This window comes from Melospiza melodia, chromosome 2 (assembly GCF_035770615.1).
Source record: "Melospiza melodia melodia isolate bMelMel2 chromosome 2, bMelMel2.pri, whole genome shotgun sequence".
Taxonomy (NCBI): domain Eukaryota; kingdom Metazoa; phylum Chordata; class Aves; order Passeriformes; family Passerellidae; genus Melospiza; species Melospiza melodia.
Genome location: NC_086195.1, coordinates 70316265 through 70343222, shown reverse-complemented (window position 1 = coordinate 70343222; position 26958 = coordinate 70316265). Strand labels below are relative to the sequence as shown.

General features: G+C 45.1%; 1 protein-coding gene across 2 annotated transcripts in view; it reads right to left on the bottom strand.

The window, feature by feature from the left end:
- Window positions 1-26040, bottom strand: part of RAB30 (RAB30, member RAS oncogene family) — a 48240-nt gene extending 22200 nt beyond the window's left edge. Inside the window, exons 1-2 of one of the 2 annotated variants that reach the window (XM_063148812.1) lie at window positions 25925-25957; window positions 19171-19292 (exon numbers count right to left, since the gene is read on the bottom strand). The gene's annotated coding sequence lies outside the window, so the exon portion shown is untranslated. Of the gene's footprint in view, window positions 1-19170; window positions 19293-25924 lie in introns of both variants that reach the window. The other variant, XM_063148811.1, reaches the window with a different exon arrangement.
- Between the last annotated feature and the right edge of the window lie 918 nt (window positions 26041-26958).

Here is a 26958-nt window from a genome sequence, read left to right as displayed (position 1 = left end):
GGCCAGAAAATTGCAGGGAATTCAGGTCTGGACATGCTGCTGCATTACGTAACTCAAGATACAAGATTTTTGTTCCCAAAGCACCTGCCAAGCCAAGCAGGCTCCTGCACCCAGCAAGCATGAGCCCAGCTCGTGCCCTCTGCAAATGAGCAGGCTGCATTTCCCTCTGCCTCCTTGCCCACCTTGCTCACTCCTCATCTCCACAGAGTTTGATTTCATTTCCCTTCACACTAGAAAAATTAAGAAGGACTTAATTCCCAAGAAAGTCTGGATCATGCATGGCTCTGCGCTGAGGGTGGCAAAACCACAAAACCACCACCTGGGATGGTGCAACATTGGCTGATGAGCTGCTGATCATTCAAAAGGCCAGACACATTTTAAAAAGTGCATCTGGGAAAAAACTCCAGATTATAAAAACCTCAGCCCTATCCTAAATGGAGAGATTCATGCTCCTCAATGCTTCACTCAGGGTGTTTCTCCTACACCAACCAAGCAGATTGAGAAGGTACAAGCGGTCATGTATCAGATGTATGTTTTGTGCCACAGATATACTTCTATAAATAAAAGGCAACTGATGCTGAAAGGTTTGAGATCAATGACCATACAGAGCACACAGGCCTTCCCCTTACCCCCGCTTTTGCCATCATGGAAAATTCACAGCTCTCTGAACTACTTTGCTCAGGTCATGGCTCACACATGAGTTGGCCTCCAGGAGCTTGTGCAGGTACTACAGAGGAACCCAGTGACCAGCAATTACAGCTGCTTCCCCACAGAACAAGCAGGTAAATCCAGCACCAATATCATCCCAAAGAGGAGCCTGGAGCCAGAGCTCCGTAGAGCAGGATGCTCTGCTGTGGTGCTCCCACCTAACAGAAGACACCCCAGCCTTACCCCAGCCCATGGCTGGACATCAGAGCCTGCAGGCTGCCCTCTGCCTCTGCGGCTTGGCTGAACTCTGGAGGGGACAGATCTCACACCCAGGAACAATCTCTGGATTTTCACACATTCCAGGCATCTCCTGATGGTGAAAAGGCTTTGTGTCCAGGCTTTCTTTCCACTGAGTGAAGTCTTGTGGGGGGACTTTGCATTAGCACACATCATGAATCCTTTTTGGTTGGATGGTGGAAAGATGTGTTTGGGTTGGACACCTCCTGGAGGATCTCAGTGCCACCAAAGCCCCTTGGTGAGAGATCAGGCAACTCAGAGCTTGCCTGCTGCAGTGTCCTCATGTAGCTTCCTCACCTCCTGGAGAGAAAGTTGTCTCACCCAGAAACACTGGTGTGTGTCAGCACTAGGAATGGCCATGGAAGTGCTAAATACCACATGCAGACAGCAGGCTATACTCCATCACACACATCTGAGGATGGAACTGTTATCTCCTCACACAGATAAACTAATCAGATTTCTGTGTTATGCAGGAATAATGAGGTACATGCAGTAGTTACTAAATGATAAATAGAAAAATAACTTCTTTAGGATTAAACAAAAAACCTGCTGACATGCACAGCCACAATGCCTCAATGGCGCCTGACCAGACCACATACCAGCACCCCCAGGGCACACACCATCTTCAGAAGCATAAGAGCAGCCTGACACTCCATTTCCTGACAGAATCTGGGTTTTCACTGCAAAAAAGTTGGTGCAATATTAGCATTTTCTTTTATAAACATCTTTTAAGACTTGCCTGGGGATGGGGACAATACTGCACGCTCAAAGCAACACTCCCTTGGTCTTGGCTACTTTTTAGCACATCCTGTGACCACCAAGCTGTACACCCTGCAGCAACATGTTTTTGTGTGTTGCAGCATTTAGAGCCAGCACAGCAGACAGGCTGACTTCCAAGTGTGGAAAAAACTCTATTGCCAGAAATCCAGCCCAAAAGTGCTGTTTCATCCACTCAAAAACAACAGCCTCTTCCCAAAGGGGGGTGGGGAAAAACCCAACAAAATTATTTTTTAAACTAGAGCCAAGAGGTACACATCTTGCATGGAAAAGGCAGGAAAGCTTACTGTGTCCAGCTCTCTGGGTGAAATAAAGCCCCCACACCAAGACCTGACCCACTAAAATGGGGAAACCCATCAGCAACTTCTGTGAGATTTTGTGTCTTTAGAAGCCGGTGCGGGATCAGGCTGAACCCCAGGTGTCTCCATGAGGTTTCTGGGGACACTGCAGCTCCCAGCAGTGAAGTGCAGGCTGCCCACCTCACAAGGAGGCAGAGCCAGTGGAGAAACAAATCCTTGGTGTACAATAAAGGCTTGTGCATGTCAAGCACATAAAAAGCAAAGCAGTCTCCTGATGCATTAGTTTGCTGGGCTGGCAGGGGTTTGAGCAGCATCACGATCATACGTGGAAAAGTTCTGAAACTGGGTGACAAGGTTCTGCTAAAAACCTGGAAGATTAGACAGCTTGACACCATCAATTTTGGGAATATACGAGAAAAGCTATAATAACCAAAGAATTTCAAGAAAGCATTTACAGGAACATCATGACTCAAATGAGGTTGCAAGTGCAGAATTAGCACAAGTGTAACTATGCCATTTAGCAGTGACATAATCATAAATGTATTGAGAAATATGAATATGTGCCTTAGACACACTTTCATAACCTAGACTATCCAAGAAAATTTTCTTGAGTTTTAACTGCAGTGACATGTCTTACTGCTGTTCACCATCTTGTTTTCATTGTGTCAGAGTCTCTGGTATGAACAAAAAAAAAATGCAATAAGGTTTTGTTTAGCAAGAATGCTTTCTAATTGAAAAAATAAGCCATTATTTCCATCTCTTCACTTCTGCTTAAGTAAGCTTGTGATTTACTGGGATTTATATCACTTCCCCATCAAACCTATTAGAAGTAATAAGTAATTAAACCTCAGCTAATTGCACTTTCAGGTGTCTGAGGTCTGGGCTGTGCTTGGTACCTCATAGCTTGGGCTCTGGGCTCCATGCAGCCCTGTGCATGATGCTCCTCTGCCATGCCACTGGTGAAAGCCAGGCTGTGCCAAATCAACAGTGTCCTGGAGTAGCAATCAAAAGGCTAAAAAAAAAGAAAGCTTTTGGCTGAGGATAGATATATCATACCTGAAGTCTAAATATAGAATATATAAATATATTCTAAAATACATTTTCTACATATAAAGTAATATGTATTTGAATACATAATATATATATTCTATATATATTGTAAATATGTAATTTAAATATTGCAATAGTAATAAATTAGCAATACCAGCAGCAGAGGAAGAGAAAGAGAAGAAAGATAAAAATCATAGATCCATACAATAGTTTGGGTTCTAAGGGACCTGTGAAAATCATCCCTGGAAGTGTCTGAGGCCAGGTTGCACAAGACTCTCAGCAATCTGATCTAGAGCAAAGCTCCCTGCCCATAACAGGAGAGATGGAACCAGGTGATCTTCCAGGTCCCTTCCAACCCAAGCCACTCTAGGATTCTACAATTAGACTTCACTGAGAGGAGCTCAATCCCTAAGCAGCTCCTCTGGTACATTTTGTTACAGCATCACGTGCAGTGAGCAGCCTCCCCAAGACAATTGCTTAGAGGAACTTTATCCAGGAACAAACACAAACTCATCAGGGCATTAATTTGCAAAGTTCAAGCAACCCATCTTCAGTCTTCGGGTTACAGGGACAGCTTCTTCCTGGTGCCTCAAGAAGGTGGCTGCCACTCCCAGGCAAAACTTTCAGGCATGCCCCCTAATTCAAGAGCAACCTAGTACTCCAGAGGTGGATTGTTGAGATAAAATAGTTCTTTGTTGTGGTTATTTTTCATCTTACATGAGGAAATAAAGAAGTGACCCCGTGTTACAGCTGGAGGCTCCCTCTTCATGAGCACACGTATGACATGGTATGTGAGTCACATGTGAGCTGTGCAACACGCCTGGGCCACCACAATAGGACAGGCAGCACTTTGCCACAGCAGGTTGGCATTTCAGAAGGATTTCTGCCTCTGTTACACCTTGTAAGGAAAGGTTTTTTACCTAAAAGTGGCAGCATTTCTGAACATGAAGCTACAGGACAGGAGGAATAAAATACAGTTGAGTGTTACAGGCTTTTGCCTCCAAAGATGAGCTTGGAATCCCAAACCAGGGGGCTCTCTCTGCCACTAAAGTCAAGTTAGGGGTGATAAGTTCTGACCTATTCCTAGGCTGATTATTGCCCCAGTGGTGCTCAGCTTACCACCTCCTATTTCCAAATGGAGGTGGCACATTTTACCTGGACCAGGCATGCTCATGCACACAATGCTTCAGCTTCCTAATGGAACTACACCACCAGCTCAGGCATTGTACATGCCCTCTAAGAAGTTCTCCCCTCTAAAAATGGTCTCATCTGATGGAAACCCCTCAGCTGGGATCAACCATCTCATCTGGCAAGTGACTGATCTGGCAGGGAATATTCTCTGCATTTCTGCAAAGAAACACTGCAGTACAGCTTTAACTGTGGGTATCTGCCAGAGCAGCAGATGTTTCACAAAAACAAATTGTTCAGAGAGGCAAGAAAGTAGAAACAATAGAGATTTGGGTGTAGCTTCAGGACTGGCTTAAGAGGTTTCCAAAGGGAAGGCTTCCAATCCTGCCTGCTCCAGACAGCTGCAGGAGGGACCCAATCCAGATGGGGAAAAAAAACCCATGAGGGTGGGACAACAGAATTAGACTTTATAGCCTGGGTTAAAGAATTTAATTTAGTAAAGAAGTATGTTTACTATCTTGAGTATCTCAATAACAGCAACATCATATGATGGCTCCCAAGTAAGATTTTTACAAGGATATGACAGGTCTCTTCAGAAGGTAAGGAACCGCATTCATGTTTTGGTTACATTTTAGCTCACACACTAACACACAGCCTATTTTCAGCTCCCCTTATAGTTTCAGGTGGTTACAGTACTTTTTATTTACCCTAAACCACTGCAAATGTACAGTTAGTCTTCAAGGGCAGCTATCTGCTGTTAAAACTTCATCTCAGCTTTGGACCAGCTGCAATTCAAGAAATTGCACAGGGTAAATTTGGCACTAAAACAAATCCTTAAACACAAAAAAGCAGCTCTTTAGCAGAAGATTTCTGCTCCAGGCTTCGGCTACTGCAGGGACATTAGTCAAACACCTCACCTAGAAGTACAAAATCTGAAAACATTATTTTAAAAATTGCATCCCAGGGTCGTTGATATTTACGGTTTAGAGCTGATGCAGCAAGCAGTACCTTGAGGACTAAGCAGGCAGACCCCACAAAACCAAGCATTGCCTGTTCATGCACACACGCATTAAAAGATGGCACTGGCCACAGCAGCTCTCCAGCCCAGATAAATCATGTCTCCACCTCTGCACACCTCTGCACCCAGCTCAGCTACTGCCCATCTCCAGCCACATGGGTTAATAAATTATTGCAGAGATCTGCAGAGAGAGATTTGCATTTGGAGAGAAGGTGAAGGCACAGCCGCAGCTCCTGCGGCACCAATATTCACCCTTCCTGATGCCATCAATGGCCAGCAACTCTGGGGCAGCCCAGGATCTCCCAAGGAATGCTGCTTTTGTTCAAAAATATCTTCCCATCTCTTAGGACTCCTCCAGTACAGACATTGCTGTATGACAGAAATTAGCACACAAAAATGTTTTTTTTTTCCTGTACTACTACTATCTCCTGGCAGCAGCCCTCTGAAGTTTTTAGCTCTTTGGGACTAAGATTAGGAAACAAAGTGACTTACTAAAGCAAGCAGCAGCCAGTCCTTCGTAGACACTGATGCTAACTAACATGAGGTGTGCAGCCTGGGCAGTGCTGCCACTGGGACAGGGACCTGGCACATGCAGCTGCACGGTCATGGGGACACAGCTTGGCACGTCAGCACCCTGTTTGTGACCATCTATTTTTATTCCTTAGCAACAGAGCAGCTTTTGGGGTTGAGCTTTGAGCTTGTGGGGCTTTTTTTCTTGTGTTGAATCTATATTTGGCACCCTGAGGAAATTCCTAAATAGAAGACAGCAATTTTTAAAAGAGGATAAATGCTGGCACTCAGCTTTGCTGACAGCAACACCAGCACCAGGCTCTTGGTTAGTGTGAGGTGCTCAGACCTAGAGCCAAGGGAAGCTCTCACATGGACCAAGCATCATATCCCTCACACTTTCTGTCTTTGCAAAACCTTGCCCGGGCATAGGAACAGCTATTGGCTTGTAAAGTCTCTAAGCCATTTGGACCCTGTGTAAACCAACCTCTCCAAGGCTCAGCCTCATCGCTGCTCAGCAGCACTGATGGGTCCCACAATAGTTTTTGTCCTGTGGGAGACAGTGCTGAGTGGTCCTGTCTCAAAGGGGGAGAGGGGCAGAGGGGAGAAAACTTCAGTACAATACAGCGATTCTGAACTAAGATACCATCCTTACCATAAATCATGGAAATATCAATACCTCCCAGCTCTCCACAGCTCTTAAATAAAAACATGCAGATTAAATCCTGACTAATCTACATGAGAAAAGCAAACAACACCTGATGTTTCCCAACTGTTAGCAACATGGCCTTAAAATTTAAAAAAAAGAAAAAGATTTAATCATAGGAAGGATAAAGATATCACATGGCTTGGCAGTTTCATTGGTTGTCATGGCAAATGAAAATCCCTGACTCTCCAACTTGCCTGTTTTAGAGGAAAGGAAACAACAAGAATGCCCTTTTTTATGACTGGAAAGCAATGTTTTCCTAATAATCACTGGTGAACCCACTGCACACTATATATAAACAGCTGCTCCTTCCCAGGGACAATGTTTGCTGTTTCTTACTGAGCAGCTCTTGGGGATGCAGGCAATTCAGCCCCAGCAGACATCCCGGCGCGGGCAATGGAAATCACATGCTCTTGGATGTGGTGACTTCTTGCCTGCCAAGGGGAGCCTGAACTGGCTGCAAGGGGGGGTCTCAGCTCCACGAGGGCTCAGCCACCAGCACAGCAAGGCCAGGAGAAGCTGGCAGCAGCGTGAGCCCCCTCCTCTGCTCCCACACTCAGCATCCCCGTGCCGTTTCTCGCCACATGTCCAACAACGGGTGTGTTTTCCCCTGTTCTCAAAGCAAGCCAGAACCATGGATGTTTGTGTGAGTTTTGATCTGCCAGACAGGTTAACAGCATCAAAGACACCCCAGTGTTAGCTCCCATCCAAGCAATCCAAAGTACCTTGCCTGCATGACCAGCACCACACATCTTTCATTACAGTAGATTTTCTAAATATAGGGAAATAATTTGTCTGTAACTTCAAAAGCAGGTCCCCAGAGAGCCTGTTCCTTCCAGTCACACTGCCTTTTGTCTTTGGCTGCATGCTAAAAATCTGGGAAGCTGAGGATATCCCCACAGCAGATTTATATCACTCATTTCATTAGCAGGTTTTAGTTCATTGGTTTATCTCCAGCCCTTCCCCTCCTGCAAATTGCTCTTCACTTCTAGATTTCAGTGCAATACTCTTGCCTAGAAGGACAAGAGGACCCTAAGGAATAATGTTTATTGCACAGTGTGGCAAGCAGTGCTCCTCTGTGGGTTAGGTTTTTTCTAACACCCCCATCCACTGTGATTGCTGGGGGGGAGCAGAAGCTGCACCACCACAGATGGGTGGCTGGCTGGAAAGCAGCCCCTTCTCTAAGGAAAGCCACAAGTCTTGCCCTTGTCTTCCTGAAAAAGCAGCTGTGTACCAAAGTGCACCACTGCACTCCAACACTGTCCATGTACACTGAGGGCCACGTCCTCCCAAAATCTCCAGCCTCATTGCACTGCAGAGCCTTCATCGCAACAGCAAACCCATGCTCCTGCACAAACCTCATCCTGCATCAGGACGCCCATGCACATTAGCTAAAGATAATGAGATTACACATGGATAACTAATTTGGATCCTTTATCTTTGGGATATGAGGCAGAAGGAAGGCAAGTCATCGTTCTTCCTTCGCGGCCAGCCTGTGCCCGCAGGACCCCGGGTGAGACACCACCTTCATTTCCAGGTGCCAAGTACCAAATGAGGCCACTTTGTATCAAGTACAAGATAAAGAGATTCCCGCAAAAACTTCAGCTGCAACACTGAATTGTTTTGCAAGGCTCACGCATTAACCCTCACCCACAACAAAGGAATGGAACATTCAGGTTACTGAAGTTACCAGGAATGCAATCACAAGCTGAGGGACAGAACTCGGCTCTTTCACCCGTCCAATAAGCCAACTAGAGAGAAAACGGGATTGTTCCATGGAGGATTCCAGCCAGACTACCCCCATCACACTGGTCCTGGGACATGCCCTCTCTGCAAGGGTTGCTGGCTGGCACCCTCAGCTCAGGGTGCAGTGTGTTTCTGGATTGCTGTGCACGTACATGGCTGTGGAAGGAACGGGCATGGGCCAAAGGGGAATCTGAAGGCATGTTGCAAAAGAAAAAGGGAAACTGAGAAACCCAAAACCAAGCAAGAGTAGCTCTCTGGGCACTACAGAAGAACAGGATGCCAGTTTTGGACAACACACAGTTCTACAGCCTTAGGTTGAAAGGATGTGACAGGGAAATATTTTCCATCCTGACTAGGAGACCCAGTAGTAGTCTCAAGGCTACAGCCAGTTACACTCAGGTGTTCAAGATCTTGACACACAATACAGGAAGAAAAGTGTTTCAGTCACAAAAAAGACTGCATTTTCAGCTTCTCAAATACATATTTACTCAAACATTTTCCTTTAGGATAGAGCTTGACAAGTGAGATGGTATGAGGCAGACAGACTGTGCCTATGGGGGTAAGGCACATTTCACATTTGTTCATCCCTTGCATTTTCCCAATTTTGCACAAAACTATTTAGACTAGCACCATTTGTTCTTTAACAAATGGGCAGTCTACCCAAAAATACTGCTTGTAATTCGAAATTCAACATAAGGCATTTTTTATTTAGGGAAATAAAGAATTCCCTCACATTGTGTTTCAGTTTGCCATTTATCCCCTCAAACACAAGCACAGCCTTGCTGCCCTCCAGCACAGCATGCTCCCACCAAGTATAAAGCAATGTACCAACAACAGCTCCTCCTGCACAGCAAATTGTCATGAGTTCTAAAGAGACTGCATGTCTAACAGAGCATGTGTAAAGCAAAGACAAGACTTCTGTAGGAGCACCATATTTATTTCCTTCTGTATGTATTTCTATACTACACATTATGGAAATTAGATATCCAGAGAACAGAATAGGGTTTTTTTCCTATTCTGGTGCAAATTTATCCTTTTAGCAGGTAAAAGAGGTGAAGACCACAACCACAAGTCAGAATATAAGAAGATATTTGGCTGACTGCTTACAGGACAGGTGCTATTTAGCACTTTAGAAATTTTTCTTTCCAAGGCAGCAGTCATCAGCACTGCCCTGAAATGGCACTGCAAGCCCAAATCCACCCATCCTGCAAAGCTCTGTGCAAGGAACTTGAATGACAGCATTATCTTAAGTCTTAATTTTAAAAGCAGATTTCTAAAAAGTCACCCGTTTCCTCTCTGAAAACAGAGGGATTACAATGACTTGCACAATTTTATTGCAGTCAGCAAACTCCAGCAAGACCATAAGAATTTCAACTTTGAACCACCTTTTCAAATTACCCTCTCCTCCAATCTATTTAGCTTCACTCTAAAGGAAAAAAATATCCCTCTTAACATGTGCTGCTGCTCCCTTGTAGCCTAAGCTCCTCAGTGTCTCTGCAATTGTCATGGGCAGAACAACTGAAATTGAGGCTGCTTGAATTACTGGATACATGTATGACAAAAAGCAAAAGGGAAGCTGATGTGGAGGTGAAGAATCCAGGCAGAGTAACAAGGCCTGTAAAACGGGCCTCATCTGGACTGGGATATTTGCTTAGCTGGCAGTACTCTCAATTGCTACAGATGATGGAGAACGGAAACACATTACAGCTGTAAAATTCTAGGTTTAAAGAAGAAATAAAAAAGTGCTTTTAAAGAAACCATGAGGCAATCTTAGGTTATGATTATGAAAGGAAGAAATAAGATTTATAGGTTGGAAAGACAGGGGAAACAGGAAGAACAGGGGATGAATCTGGGCTAAGGATGCCTAGGCAGATGCTGCTGGAGCACCAAGGCACGAGCCCAGCCAGCCGCACTGCGGAGAGGAGCATCCCTGCCCAGCACAGCAAAAAAGGGCAGGAAAAACGCTGCCCAGAGGGAAAGATGGGAAAAACAATGGCAAAAAACTATCCCTAACTCTGGAATGACACCTGCAGAGATAAAAGCCATGAGGTTATCTCTGCCAAAAGTCAGAACACTCTCTGTTTTTAAAATTGCAAAGGAGGTGCATACGTTGGCAAGACTGCATGTTGGATCTGGGAATCTGAATTCAAGCCCTGAGCATAAATCAGGTTCCAGTGCCAGCCTGAAGAACAGCCACTACAGCCCCAGCTAACACATCCACCTGTACCAGAACATGCCTTTGTAAGTCACAAATAGGCTTTTGGTTCAGTGTCAAAAGCACCAAACAGCCCACGACAATCAGAGAATATTGAGCATTAAAGGTCAGGTGTCCCATTTGTGGTGCAATGCAAGGGGACAGGTTTGAGTATGGTTATGGCACAGCAAAGTAGGTGGGCTTGGGGCAAAGCCAAGTGTTCCACATCCAAAAAAGTCTATGTAGCATTTGGAGTGAAGAACTTCACCTCCAGTGGAGAGATATAAGTTTTCATCGTGGGCTTGCTAACTCCATGCTTTGGTTCACAGCCCTATTGATGGTACTCAGCAGAAGCCTCACATACTGCTCAAAGCTACAGCCAGCAGTTCCTAGCACACCCTGCAACTCCTTTGGGTCTCCTTTCTTGGCAACTGACAACCTCCTCTCTCCCTTCCCACAAAACTGGGCAAGCACCAAGTGAGAGCTCCCAGGTACAATACAAGAGTTGCAAATAATGGGGGTCACACAGAAAGCACTGTGCTTTTGTTTTTTTGTTGTTTTTTTTTTTTTTTTGTTTTGTATATTTATTACACTTAAGCAGTCAGTGAATGCTTTTTAAAAAGTCAATGCATGTTTTTTGGAGCAGGTCTGTGTCCACTCACGTCTGCCCCAAAGCAAGCAAAATAGTGTCTCAGCATGGTTACTAATATCATTCCCTTCACCCTCGACACAAATACACTCATGGACAGATCCAGAGCCTGGTAGTAATAAGCACATAGGAATTAGGAAGCCATAATTAAATACGTAATATAGAAGAAAAGTAAATTATTACTTCATTCCAACAGCCAACACTGAACATGAAACAGAGTCACACATTAGCTGAGTTATGTAGGAGCACCAGAGAAGTGTTGCAGACCTTATAGGGGTGGTGTCTCTGCTTTACAGACCACTGAACTCTTCTTCTGTTATTTTCTCCTTGTTGGTACCTCCATGTGCAGGACAAGAGTTTTCTTTATAACAGATTGTACAGAAGGTTGTATGGGCTCCAACAACATATGAGTTGTGCTTTGAGGGAATATAACTCATTTTTTTGGTCTATCACATTGAAAGTAGCCTGTGGCATTTTAAAAATGTTGCACTAAAGTCAAAAGGTTCACTCAACATTTAACTATTGCAAACACACTTTTCACCTCACACCTATGCCCTTATACATCCTTTAAATTTTAAAGGAGAGTAAGATGGTTGTAAACAGTATGCACATATTCCCCTTTCTTCATCATTAACAGTAACTTCAAGCCTGTATCATGATAAAACTTGAATTTGAGGCTGATGGCCTGACTATACTCTGTGGTATAGAAAAATTACTTACTAAGAACTATTGCCCATCTTTGAGCACTCTGTAAACAGAGGCAAAATGAGGAAAAAAACCAGACCAGGTAACTTGTTCAAAGAGAGAAACTCAGAAATAACCCCATGTAAACCAGACCTATGTCTCATATTATCTTTGTTGAACTATTTTACCTCTCCAGCCTCTTTCACTGCTGATGTCCCAAACTCTGTTTTGCTTTTCTTTACTATCCTTGATGAGTATCTTTTCATTCTGCAGTCCCAATACCCACCTTCCTCTGCCCTGGTATCATGCTCTCTATATGCATTTTCGTCTTTGTCTGTCAAGGAAGTTGTAATAGGGCTGGTGTTTTTCTATGGGAACTATTTTTATACCACATTCATGAAATTTTCCCTTTTAACTAAGTTTTGTATAAAAGCTATAGCTACCACAATAGAGAAGATAATACTTTCTTCGACTTTCTCTTCCCACTGACTCCTAGGTGCTGGAAGACAGGCCATCCATGATGGCCCAGCCTTTCCTGGGGTCTTCACTATTTCCCCAGGCAGACAGGCCACATCCCATTGCTCTGCAGCTGCCCAAATTCTCTCCCAGACACTAATGCCTGTGTCCCCAGACTCAAACAGAAATACTGTCTATCCTGATTTGACATTCTGTGTGCAGCAACTGAACTGGCTGATGCAGGTCTCAAGTAGCAGACACTTACCTAAGAAGATTTCAGATTTCCAGCTTAAAACAGACACCACCCAGCTTCCCTTAAACCCTCTCCTCCCTTTTCTCACAGAACAGCCTTACTCTTCCCAACCAAAGCCTCACCAACCTGCACCTTTGCTGCTCACACAGATCATTGACATGAAGAACTGGTTTACTTCCAGCTGGCAAGAGAGTTATTTCCAGCAGAACTACAGCAGAGAAGCCTTAAAAAAAAAAAAAAAAAAAAAAAAAAGAGAGAGAAGTCCCTTCAGGATTAATCCAACCCAGCATCCTCTCACATCTCAGTTATTGCAATTGCACCTCTCTAGCCTCGACAAATCTCATCTTGGATCACTGGCATCTCCACATACACGAAAAAAAGATCCCGTTAAAGCACAATTTGCCCAATTTGTATCTTCAGAGTTTCCGGTTTTTCTTCTTTCTATGGCTCCAACTCCTTGTTATTACTTTTCACATTCATTTTACAGCCTAGCCTACATCCCACTAATTATCCTTAAAGCAAAAGCAGTCCTGTCAACTGTGCTCTCCCTCTCAGCTTGTCAGGTCTCCTAGAAAACACTCACTGAGCTTTCCCCTGCACAAAAATACTGCTGTTATCTGGCCTTTCCCTTCCTCCTACTGATCACAACCTGCAGTCACCCACCAGAAAGCACTGAGCTCTGACAGGTGGAAACTGCATTTTGCTACTGACAGCTACTGTGGATGCAATGATGGACCACGGGATGCTGCAGCAAGATACAGTGGCAGGAGGCAGGAGGAATCTCACTTGAGTGGTCACTCTTAATTTAAAGCAGCAGGTCTTCCCTCTTGAGGCTCATCCAACTGTCTCTAAATGGAAATGTTAAGCTGTTATGCCCATGTTACTCATTTTCCTCCAGGTCTCACCTACAGCAAATGGCAATTTCTCTTGGATCCATCAGGCTGAGAGGTGATGGAGAGAGGAAAGCATGCAGCTTGGGTTTCTCGCAAACAGCAGGAGAGCAGGGAATTATGAAGGATTTGAAATGTGACACAAGATGCATTTTTGATATTTACAGGGATTTCTGTGCCTTCAGAGGGAGCCCTTCCCACACAAAAGCACGAGTGTGATGGAGAGTCTACTTTCCCAGGAACAACCAAAATAGCCTTCATGAGCCTGTTCTTTGCAAGAGGACAAACAACCTCAATCCCACACTGAGGCACTGGGACCCACTTCAGGCTTAGGATAAAAATCACAGATGTTCCTTTTTAAAACTACAAGTTGGAGAGTAAAATGTCAGAGCCTTGGACAAAGCCCTCAAATGCCAAACAAGCTTCACATCTCACACATGAGAAAGCCAGTGAGTTTCAGCACACAGCTTTTCCCAACATATCTCTATGTATCACAACACATATTAAGATTCAATCAATGCAGTCTCCCTTTCAAAAGGGCACACAAGTTATAAGCACTTTCCTCTTTCCTAAGAAGAGACAGATGCTGATTACAGGAAGGAGTTCTCTGTAACAATTCTCTTTCTAAACCATCCCAATTGTCTTGCCCATTTGAAAGATGCATTTGCTGTATCAGAAGAAAAAAGACCCTTATTATTAACAATGTCTGAACCACTAACCATCAAAATTGTTTGCTTACTGGGCACATTACTTTTTCTGCATAGCACTGCTTGAATCCCTGTAGCACCTTCCCAGACAAAGTGCCATTAACATGCAAATGAAAAGTTCACACTCCTCCTTGAGATGGTACACAATTATAGTCATAAGCTAAGGTAATGAAAGGCTCAAAACAAGACAGGTTGGTTACACATGTCACAGCACTGCTTGCAAATCATTCTCTCCTCTAATTACCACAGCATTTCCAGGAGGAATCGATTACACCAATAAGGATGAATGGGATCCTAAAACTGAAAAATGAACTGAATTAAACATTAATGCACTCATTGACTGTTATATTATATACATATATTTAATGGTATGGCCTAGAAAAATACAGAACTAAACATCTAAAAAGACCAGAATCCTGGACACTGAGGCTTTAAAATAGTCCCAGCAACAGAATATACCAAAAATATAAATTCATCCACCAGGTTATAATTACACTTTGTGTTTTGTTTTTGCTGCAAAGATGGCTGTAAGCCTATAGCCAGGCACAAAGCCAAGCCACAAACTCTGCTCTATTGACTGCTGAGGTCTCCATTAGGTGCTCCAAAAGAAATACTTGTTTACCCACAGCAAGCCTAAACATGATACAGTGCAACCTCTACTCCATGCCAGTCAATCTTCAGATAAGCACTGCCAAGCAAGCATCTGAATTCAACAAGTTCCCTGCTCCTCAAAGTATTATACACACTTTAGCCCTGTTTTCTAAGAAAAACAAGCTTTTACAATCATCTAGCCTGGCCAACAGGCTCAAAATTTACTGAAGGAAGACTGTTTGGCAAAATTATAAAGAACAATATCGTTGCTACAATTCTTTTGATTCCCAGGTGGCTGGGATGAGCCCAAAATCAGCATCCACACTGTCACTGTTGGGCTGACCTCTGCTCTTGCCATTTTTTGTCTGGCTACAGCTGGCTGGTTGTTCAGGACACTGAACAAGAGCAGACTTAGCAGCCATGCATTTCTTCTCCAACTGTTCCAACCACAGCTTCCAGCTCTAGCTACTCATTTGTGCTATCTGGTTTCTGGACCTCCATCTAATGCTTCTGAGCTCTTGAAGCTGCAGCACTCAGCTACCAGAGTTAAAAGTGCTCAAAACCTTTCTAAAAGAGATGTTCCTGCATGGGGCAGAAAAGCTGGACCACTCCTTATTAATAAAGTGATCTGACACCTGGAGCCCCGTGCCCAGTTCCATTACAACACTAACAGGTCTGGCAGATCATGTCATACATGGTGGCACTGCTTTATCTCACCCACCTTCAAGGAACTAACCAGAATGACCCACTTCTGACTCTGCTATCTCTCTCCAATCATGGTGTCTGGGACCCAAAATAACAATGTTATTCAGACAATGCAAGTTGGGCACCTATGATTCAGGGGGGAAAGCCAAGGGTACGCCATTCAGTGAACAAACCCAAATGAATGCAATAAATTCTAAGCCAACATCTTTGCAAAGTTATTTACACTTCCTGAAAGGATTTAGAGTTAATGGGACATCAGCTTAATAGTAAAGACGGTATGTGTTCAAGTCTTTTGGATCTTATACAAGGCAAACTCTGTGCCTTTTGCCTCTGCAAGAGGAGGACATCCCAGAGCCAACCACACCAGCCCAAGGAACCACTGCAAACACATTGCTGCACCCCAGTATTTGAATTAAGACATCCAGCAACACACATGCTCTGCATGAAAAGAAAACCCTGGTTGCTCGGAGGGCTTGTTCTGCTCGACTTCAACTGAACCAGGACCACAGCATCACGAGGCTGTGACAAAAATGTCACCTTTCATGTGAGAGTCACTTGATCCAGAAGAATCAATCATGTCAAAGATAAAAATCAGAATTCAGGTAGTAGCTGCTTGTTTTCTTACTTCTCTCCTTGCATCACCTCCAACACTTGCAGAACTCCTTTTTTTCCTTTCTATCCCCTCACATCCAGCTGCACTGCAATATCCATCACACAGCACCTCCCTGATAGCTGGTGGCTGCTAAGGCAATATTTGCACTATGGCTTACATTGCAGTTTATAAAATTCTTTGGAGCTCTTCCAAAGGGAAAGCCCCACATAAATCAAAGTTATTAGTGTCATCTACAGGCTAAGTCCAGTCAAGAATTTGCTAGAGCTCACTGTGGAGACTGCAGATCTTTGAAATACCAATAAATGTGCAGCAGAGGGGCTGAGTAATAAACTTCATTAGCATTGCTGGTAACACTTTTCTTCAGTGGCATACAATAAATCACTGATGAATATTCAGGGCAGCCCTCTGAGGTTATCTCAATTTTATGCATGGAGGCAACCAAGAAACAAAGTTAAACAGGATCTTGCCTATAAACACAAGAGAGCTGCAGAATTCAATTGTCTTGCCTTCAAAGTACAAAAGATGTAATTTCTAGAGGAAACCGTGAATTATACAAATTCATTTGCAATGAAAGCAAGGAGACTGTTTCCCCAAAACTACTAATGACTATTCCCACCCAAGTCACAGCACTGGTTACTCACATTGCAGTAACACCTACAGACTGTAGAAAACTGGACATTTTTCACTGTAGAAAGTGGGAACTGACAGACAGAAGTCCTATCCCAAAGACCCTATAATGGATAATAAAACTCAATCTATACACAAAATACAGGAACAGCCATGAAGAGATTAATGACTCAAAAACTGCATCAGAGGAAGAACAAGAAATGGATCAACCCTCCGGAGTATCAGGCAGACATCAATAAATTCATTAGCTCAGCATCACCCAGCATTGCCCAGGAGATATTTTTAAAACCTTCCTCTGTATCTCCAAGAACTGATGTCATCAAGCAAAACGAGAAATATTGTGAGAGAAGTGCTAAGAAGACGGAAAGAATTTTTCTGTAGTTTCACACATTTTCCAGCAAGAAGCCTGACATTTAAGCAGGATGACCTGGTTACTAATGGCTACTCCACAAACTGCTGCACCACGCTCTCACCCACAATGACTGACAGCTGCAGTAAACAAACAACCATTCACACCAGGTTCTTTCTCCCTGTGGCGACAGTTTTTTGCAAAACTGCAGAACTTAATGAGATACTTTATTTAATATTTATTCCAAAATCAGCCTCGCTTATTCCAACAGAATTAGCTTCAGCCCATAGTGAATGTTCTCCTTGGTTATTTCATTGTGCAAATCAATACTCAATTTATTTTGAATTTCTTCAGTTGCAAATTCTTAACTAGGGGGGATTTGTTTTAAACATGCCTTTATTTATTATTATTATTAAACACCAGCTAACCATCCACATGGCTGCAAAATGAATCAGCCTGAGGATGCTATCCCAAAAAGTTAACCTAGCAAAAGAGATTAATTTTAAGACAGACTTATCCAAGCAGTTTCCCAATCCAGAGACACAATAAATCAGAGACAACATTGATATAAATGTGATGGCCCCTGACAAAAGGCTGCATACTCACAATGAGCAAGGTGAAGTTGCTCGTGATGGAAGCACGCATGAAGGCCAGGCAGCAGCTTGAGAAGGAGCTTTACAAATTCCCCATACCACATCCACATCTGCAGTAGAAAATTCAGGAATGGTCCACAATAACCACATATAATGGCACAGGACAGGGCAATCTCCAGCATCTCCAGCACAGGGATGTGACCCAGCAGACACTTCTCACAAGCCATGCTTTTGAAGACATTTTTGTCAGTGCTTCCTAGTGACACACAGGGATCAGTGACCTGCACAGCTAAGTGCAAGTGCACCAGTACACATCTTTCCTGCAGAACTGTGACAACAGAATTGCTACTTAAAAGAAAAGAAAAAAAATATTTCCTAGTAGAGGGAAACACTCTACAGTAGCAAAAGTCATTTACAAACATAATGGAAATACTGAGAAGTACCTCAGAATCACAGTATGGATCTATTTAAATTTATTCTCCAATTTCAGGTGATAGGCAAAGGGACAGAATTTGGAGTTAACAACTGCTAAAAGACACTGATTGTTTCTGCACTGAGTATACACTACATGCCTGCACAAGGTGTTCAGGGCATGCCCACCACAGGTCACAACACAAGATGGGACTTCATTCCTACAGATCCCACAAAGCAGTTTCCATCCGAGCCCTATGCTCATGCTTCCTTCTCCTAAATAGGTCGAGCAGAAATCCTCCAGCCTGGAGTCAAGAGCTCAACTTCAGACTCCTGTTTGCCTGCTGAAACTAAAGAGTTAACAGAAACCTGTGTTTATCTGGGGGTTTTCTAGGTGTGCACACACACATCAATACAAGCAAAATGCTATTACCACATTTTAGAAATGTTAATACTGCTGACTTGAAGGGAATGGGCACATTTCCCTTTTTAGAAGGAACAAATTGTTCAGAACACGGACAAATGCAATAGAGAAATCAGGCACTGACTCTGCTTCTACAGTTTCAAGCTGCTGGTACATGTAACTCTGACATAGTCTTCACACGTTTGGTTTTTTCAATAGACCCAACATTGTTCAAAAATCCCCTCATAAGTACTTAACACTCTCAAGAGTAAATATTTACAGTAAGGATTCTTATATGTGAGAAATTAGAGGATACCACAATCTTCTGTTGGCTATAGACAGAAGACAGCTACTGCCAACAAGGCTGGAGTAATTGCAATGATGCAGATACTCACTGCACTTGAGTGTATTTTAGACAGAATATATGGAATTAGCTGCAAATTGTGTCAAAACATCCCCTTTAGATAAAAGCACTTTCTGTAATTATGCCACAGAAAAAGGGATTACAGAGAAGAACAGCAGAGCCCAAAGCCACCGTCACACAGGTTGAACTTGCTGCTACATCTCCACTGAACCAGATGCTGACTGTTCTGATGTCCTCAGCAGCCCACAGAAACACAGAAATCCCAAACCTGCCCTTACCTTTTTGTGACAGCTAGAGATTTCACCAGTCTTTGCTGGGGTTTAAATAAACTCATTACCACAGGTTTATCTGAATTTAGACCTTTTCTCCACAGGACATGTTGCACCATGAACTTCAGGGGGGGATGCAAGAATAAAAAGGCTAATGTTATTTCTCTTAATCTTCTTCTCAATATGCAAAAATGAACTGACACTCCCACAGCAATTTCAGGCTACCTGATTCTCACCTCTAAAGATTACTCGTCTCAGGATGGAATAATCTGATGTTTCCAGAAGAGACTGGGATACCAAATGAGCCAGGAAAGCTTTTTCAAGCCTACATTTACTTTTCAGGTGTTTGTGTTAAAAGCTGTAAGGCAAGAACAACAGAAAAATAATTAAAATAATTATTTTTTTCAAGGGGCAGTTGTCCTCTCTCTCAGTTAATCAAGTTCTATAGGTATTATAATAAAGTCTCAACCTCCAGTGTTGGAGAAGAAGGAATTTGCAACTCCCTACTACCATCAGAAAGCAACAGGACAACAAGACCACACAGTATGGAGATGCTGTAGTGGATTTCTTGATGTCAATTCAGGTTACACAAGGTTGTTTTACCATGTTTTTAAGTAAGGATGTTATTTTCAGTAAATATTCCCATGCGGCCCCCAACTGTCATGAAAACACCACTCTTTAGGCCCTAGAAACACCATGAAGAAATTCTCACTAATTAGACACAAAACTGGCTTTCTTTAAAAACTTGTTAGATGAAAAGCCTTGACTGATCTGTTTTCCATTTCTCCAAGTTCAGGCAATGAAATTTAAATCACAGAGAAGTGCTAATGATTATTTTTCAAGTCCGCTTTTCATTACTGAACGCGTTCTTTGCGACACAGCAAGCCCAAAATCTCTTTTCTAATCCTGGCAGTCCTTTAAGTTTCCTTTGATTGGTTGTAAATCTGAATGCTGGCATTCACATCTCAACTAATGGCCTACATCCCAAGCATGGATCTGGGACTTTTCTGGAGCACAGATTTTTCTGGATCTCTCGTCATGCTCATATTTAGGGATAAAAGACTATCTGGAGCGAAAGAATGACCACTGAAAAGGCAGGAAGGTTTGACAAGTTCCTGTGCCTTAAGTTTCATGTCTCATGTAGGGTGATCTACTAACCAGATACAAATTCTTCTATTCAGCACCTCGAATAATCTGTTTCCTACAGGCATCCCATCTTCTTCAGTTACAGTCTCCATTTATACCTACTCCTCAGATCTATTTGTAGTCTGGGGGTACCCAAGCTGCTGAAGGTGCAGCTGGAGTAGCTGCACTGGAGCAAGAGGCTCGGGCAGATGGAAGACAAGGGAGAAAGCAGATGGGAACAAGGGCATTAGCAACTCCCCTGGAGCTGGTGCTGTCTCTTCAGCAGCACCCCACTAAGCAGTGAAACACCCTGGACAACCCCACACAGCTTTGTCAGGGCTGGAAGAGCACTGTGGAGAGCACTGAAGGCTTTGGGCTTCTCTGGTTTGGAGAAAGAGGTGACCTCACTGCTCCCTGGAGCTCCCTGAGGAATGGAGGTGGAGAGAGAGGGGCTGATCTCTCTTCCCCCTCGTATCCAGTGATAGGATGCATAGAAATGGTTCAAAACTGCACCAAAGAAAGTTCAGACTGGGCACAAGGAAGTGTTTCTTTACCAAGAGCATGGCGAAACAGTGCAACAGGCTTCCTAGAGACACAGTTGATGCCCCAGCCTGTCAGTGTTCAAGAGACATTTGGACAATGCCCTTAACATGTTTATGGTCAGCCCTGAACTGTTCAGGCAGCTGGACTAGATGATCCTTGTAGGCTCCTTCCAACTGAAAATACTCTATTCTAACTGCTTGATTACTCTGGAGAGGGGTCCCATCCTTCCAGAGCCAGGTAATGGGGTTATCCCTCCTACCAAAGCAATAAAAGCTCTTTTTTTTTTTTTTTTTTTGGGGGGGTGGGGTGCAAGAATTTTGGTTCAACACACTCAGGAAAGCACATGGAGATGATTGTTCCTGTGGGGGATGCGAGACTCTCACACGCAGTCAGATTCATTTTCTGCACTGTTCCAAAATTATTGGCACCAGGGCTCAGCACCAGCCCACAGGATGGTAGTTCCATGACAATTCTCTTTTACAAACAACAGCCTGGATTTATATCAAGAAATACACCCACTTTAAATGCACACATGCTGCCCTTTGAGAAACTGAGATTTTGCTTAATCAAAAAAAGCAGAGTTGAGGTTTTGGAGCCTTCACTGCAGAGGAGAAGCAGCACAGTGCAGCAGAGGGCTGGGCTGCTGGGGCCCTGCATGAAGTCCCTCTCTCTGTGGAGGGCAGCTTTAGCAGGACACAGTAACCCAAGCACTGCTTGACTTCTGTACTTTGGCATCTCTAACACCTCTTTTTTTTCCTCCCCTTTTAAATTCAGCCTGCAGGATACAGTCTTTTAAGAAACCATGCACAAGCTCATCTTTTTTCATGCCAGCAGAGCCTTTCCTCCCTTTCCTCTTCTCTCTTTCCTTTTCTCATTACTCTTTTCAAGGTCTAAAAGAAAACACTATTCAGATACTTAAAGGTTACAGTTAACTTTTTAGTTCAGCAGTACTCAAAAGACAGTATTTCTGCTAAAAGGAAAGAAAATAAACAGGGTATCCTGTGATGTTTAAAAGGACAGCAGCAGATTTCTGTGAGACCTACTGCTGAAGGTTTTCTCCTCTGTTTGTACAAGTATTCCCAAATTATCTCAGCAAACTAATAGCTAGGTTAAATAGGTTTTAAATAGGTTTAAATTTTGCCTTAAGTCTATTAGGGAACAGTGCACCTCTGCAGTGTAGTGAAAGCAGTAACTCCAGGAGAGGCAAGATGACAAATAGCAAGTGAATCTCAGGCTGTTCACAACCTAAATATCTCTCCTCAGCTCAAAGCAACAAAGCTCTCTAATTATTTTTATCTATTCAAGGTGAAATCAAATGACATTACAACACAAATCTCACTAATACCTTATGCAGGGCCAGTGTTTAATAGCACAGATTAGTTATGAAACTACTGCAACAGCAACAGACCTCAGTGTGGTCCTGACTGTTTAAAAGCTGACAATGATTTCAAGGGACAAGTTTTAGCCTTGTTCTGCCCTAATTATTTCAACATATTAGCACCTGAGGAATACTTGACTCAACCCCTTCCCTCTCCCCACTTTAAATTCATGATTTATGCACAGGCCAACCAGGATTATATGACAAACATGACAGACCACTTCTTTCCCACTGTAAGAGAGCCATTAAAAATAAAATGAGAATTTAGTTAGTTATTGACAGAAGCACTGGGAGGGAGCACGAAGCTAAATGACTTGCTGCAAAATGAAATTGTGGAAACTAGGAAGTCAATCAAAGCACTGCCTCAGGTCATCTCATCTGCCCTCCAGCCAAAGCAGAGCTGCTGCTGAGCATCTCTGCCCCAAGACCTTCCCAACTGCCCCAACACCTCTCCAACTGGCCTGATGTTTTTGGTGTCAGAAACCCATCTGTAATATAGGAAGTTATTTACTGTCTCCTAAATCTCCTGTTCCAAACTTTGCAACATCCACACGAGCATCAGTATCTAAAGAGCTTCATCACTGCAAGGTATGGGTATGCTCATCTTGCGCTACTTTCTGCACTCCTGCCATGCCAGCCACACAGTAGCAACAAATCTCTCTAATTTTCTCAATGCCTGGGTGGTTATTTGACAAATATGTGCCTATTTGTATATGCACAAACTAGCACCTAGCACATTCCCCACTCCTTCTGTACTCACAGAAAGCAAGGCTTGCACTCAAACTGCTGGTCCTGTCCTTACAAAAAGGCAATAAGCCTTAAAATAAGAAATGGAATCTATCTAGATCCCAGCTATTATTATTCCTTGTTTGGCTACATTTTATGTAAAAATAAGAAAATGCCAACAAACCTGTGCCTCTCACAAAAAGCCCAGCTGCAAATACACCTCTCTGGGACACACCACAAAACTCAGAGCAAGTGTCTCAATTTGCCAGCTGATGGATGCCAGCTTGGCTCTCCCAGCAAGGACCAAACCAGGGCAGCTCCAGAGCTGGAACCATGCGCTCTCCAGGGCTTGCATCAGAGAGCCCCCACACCCAGCTCAGGCTCTGAGCAGCACCCACCACCTGCAGCTGGGTCTGGCAAGATGGGGAGCACACAGCCCAGGGCAGCCAACAGAGAAAAGCTCTTTCACAGCAGGGTGACAAATGGCAGGGTTTGCCTGCAGACACCTTTCTGCCCGTGACTGGGAAGCAACTCCGCAGTTCCTCCCCGAAGAGCCACCTCCAGCCATCCACCTCTGGCTCAGGAACTTCAGCTGTCTCACCAGCTTCCAGCTCCAGGCTGCAGAAATCCCTGTCCTCTCACAGCTCATCTCTGGAGCAAAGTTAAGCTGAAGAGTCAGCAAGGCTGGCCCAGCTCTGGCTCCTCCAGTTCCCCTCACTCACCAGTCTTTGGGTATCCCTGTTCACGAGTTTGGGTGACAACCAAGCATCCCAGGGCAGCAACACTTCTGGGACAGGCAAAGTCCAGGGCACACAGGTGATGCTCATAAAACCCATTTGCAAGGATGATTTCTGGCTTCATCACACTCAATTTCCTGAGGAACAGGACTAAAATACAAGAAAACTCTGGAGAGTATGACCATGAGACCACCTAATCCTAAATTTCCCTTCAGAAACTTGACCTGAGTAAGAAATGGGGAGAGGGTAAAGTAAAAGACCTGAGGAAATGTTTAGTGCTGCCCTCCCGAGTTATTTTCTTTGCTTCCAGCAACTGGCAATTTGGAGAATTCTTGATTCAGTGTAAACATATACACTGCATTTAGGTCTTTGTGGGACAATAGGAAGGGTCCCCTAGCTCTGGGGTTTTTTCATAGCAATCAATTGATTTTCAGCTTTTTGTCCCTTTTCATGTGTCTGTATTTCAGTTTCTGAAAGGCAAAATGTAAGCTGATTGATACAATAATGTATATTTCTGAGGTATATTTTTAATCCACCTCCTGATATAGTATAATATAGCTTGAAAATGCTAACACATACCTTGTCACAAATCTTTCTAAATCCTAAAAATTAAATATATTTTGAAAAGCATACAAATATGTATTGCTATTTATGCTTGTTTTGTTCAAGATATATACATGTAGAAATTTGAAAATAGAAATTAAAAATATGCGCATCACAAGAGTTGTATTATTTAAATGCAAAATCCCTGGTCATGGATTCTCTGCTTGTTCTCACCAACTTCTATATCAGTATTTCCCAGAACAATTCCCAGGCTACACTTTCAAATTATCACTTCATATCCAGTGCCTTCTATCCCAAGCTAACAAAATCACTGCTATAAAACTTCTCCTTCTACAGCCAAGATGGGAAACACTCTATTAGATTGTCTGCTCCCTCCCTTGTAGAATAGAGGAAAACGCCATTCCAGGAAACAAAAATGTTAAAAAAAGACCAAGCAAAGGCAACGCCTGCATGCACTGTTGTTCTTCCCCTTTGAGTCAGTAGCAAAGAGGAAGGAAGGAAAAAACCCAGTTAAAATAAAGGCAGGGAGGTGTGGATGCAGCCTGTTTATCCCACTGGAAGAGGGGCAGCTGCGGAGCACCATCCCTTGCACAGGGACACCCCAACACTGCCTGGGTGTTTACAAACACTTTGAGCAAACCAAACAGGGAGTTTCATTGTCCCCACAGCACTCATGTCACCCTCTCCCCAGCACTGCAATTCCAGGGAGAGCCCTGCCAGAGGACACACAGTGCCAGTTACACAAGAGAAGCGCAGAAGCAAATATGCAGCAGAGGGGAGGAAAAAAATTAAAAATATCAGCTCAGCTGCACACTCTCCTGCTGCTCTCAGAACAGCCTCCGAGTGGGGCTTTGGTGAAGATCAACTTTCAAAGGCACTGAAAGAGACTGACAGACTTGAAGGGAGCAGGATCCCTCTGTGTGCACACATTTCATTGCACCAGCACAAAATGAGGCGTTTGGGGTACACTAGCAATTGCAGAAGCAATTTAGTTACAGAAGGGGATAAAACCTTCTGATGTCACATAATAACAAACAAACAAACAAAAAAAATCTTACATTGTACTGATATCTTGGCACTATTCAAGCAAGGATCCAAATTGCATCTCACAAACAGCAAGGAACAGGGAAACAAAAAGGCACACTAAAATGAAACTCTGCTGAAGTTTTTACAAAGTTTAAAATAGAGGCACTACTTGTATTTACGACAAAACTGAAAAAGATCAGAAGAGTAGTATGGAAGTTGAAATAAAACATCAGACTGTCCAGCCGAGAATTTTTAAGATACTAACTCATTATGGGACTTGGAAAAGAAACCCGGACCAACTGCACACAGCCAGGACCGAAAGCCAGCTGGATTCAAATCCCCCATTTCCCTGAAAGAGGGGAGGAATAGCGGTGTCAAAGCCAGGAAGCCGCACGACAGCACACCAACGCCCCCAAAACCACCCTAGAGCACACCTCGGATTTACCCTGTCCTCAGGAGCCCGGCTCTCAGGCTCCGCAGCGCTTAACGACACCAATCCCAAATCCATCTGATTCTCCACTCTCACCCAGCGAGGGAGACAGACGGGCCAGGGCTCCCCGCGGGCAGGGACCGCGCAGCGCCCGGAGCATCCCGGAGTTGCGGGACTTTCCCGGGGGCTGCGGGACGCGCAGCCCGGGCCACAAGAGCAGCGACAGGGCTCATCTCCGCGGGATGACACCATGTAGCGGGTTTTTTCCCCCCCTTCCCCGTCCCTCCGCCCCTCCTTTTTCAGCAGGACCAGGGAACGACGGCGCGGTCCCGCCCGGCAGCGCTGCTCCCGCTGAGGAGCACACGGCGCGGGGAAGGGCATCGGGAGACGGGGGCCTGGGAAGGAGGACGTAGCAGGACAAGGAAAAGCACGCCAAAAGAGAAGAGCAGCGCAGAACTCACCTGGTTTGGGATTTGTCCTCCCTCTCCACGACCATAAAACGAGGCGGGAGCCAGGAGCCGGCCGGCGGCGCTGGGAAGGAGCGGCAGCCCCGGGCCGCCGCCGCACGCCGGGCACAGCGGGGCTGGGCGCTGCAGCCCCCGCACGCCGGCCGAGCTGCGCGCCCCGGAGACGAGCGGGAGGCAGCCCACTTCCAACCGGGATGGGTGCTGGCCACCCTCCCGGCGCAGGGCAGCTCCCCGGGATGGGTGCAGCGGGCTGGGCGCAAGAGGCAATCCCGCTCGGGGATGCGTGTTCGGTCCCCACAGCGCAGCGCAGCGCAGCGCAGCCCTCCGGAACGCTGCCGAGCTACCCTGCGGCCAGGACACCCGGGACAGGAGCCGCAGGGCTGGGCGCAGGGCAGCGGTGTGCGGGATGCGAGCGGGGCCGCCCGCCGCAGGCAGCGCAGCAGCAGCGGGAGCGCGGCCCCCCCGCCGGCCCCGGACGCGGACGCGGCACCGGCCGAGCACAATGAGCGGCAGCGCGCGGCGCGCCCCCGCGGCCCCCGCTGGGCAATGACATCACCCCTCTCGCCCGCCGGGGCGGGGCCACTGCCCGCGCCGCCGCCTGGCCATTGGCTGGCTCCCCTCGGCACCGGGGACTTCTGGGGTTTGTAGTTTTTTACGGCCCTCACAGCGCGGCAGCGTGCTGGGAGTGGACTCCCTTTCCCGGCAGATCCTGCGCCGCGCGGCCGCGTTAGGGAGCGGGGTAGGGAAGGAGGCGGTGGCCGCCGCCATGTTGATGGCGTGGGACGCTTAGCTGTGGAGGAGCGGTCGGGGAGCCGGGTTAAGATGTCGGAAAAAGGGGAAGGGTGGGAGTCCTGTCTTGCTCTAAGGGGCAAGGAAGAGCTCGTGCGAGCGGCTGACAAAGAAGGGGGAGGCTGAGGAATAGCCGGCGGGGCGCGGCGGGGTGGGCAGGGCCGATTGTCACTCGGTGACTGCGGGCTCTGGCTGAGGCAGCGCCTCTCTGTGCTGGGAGCGGGGCCGTGGGGCCGGAG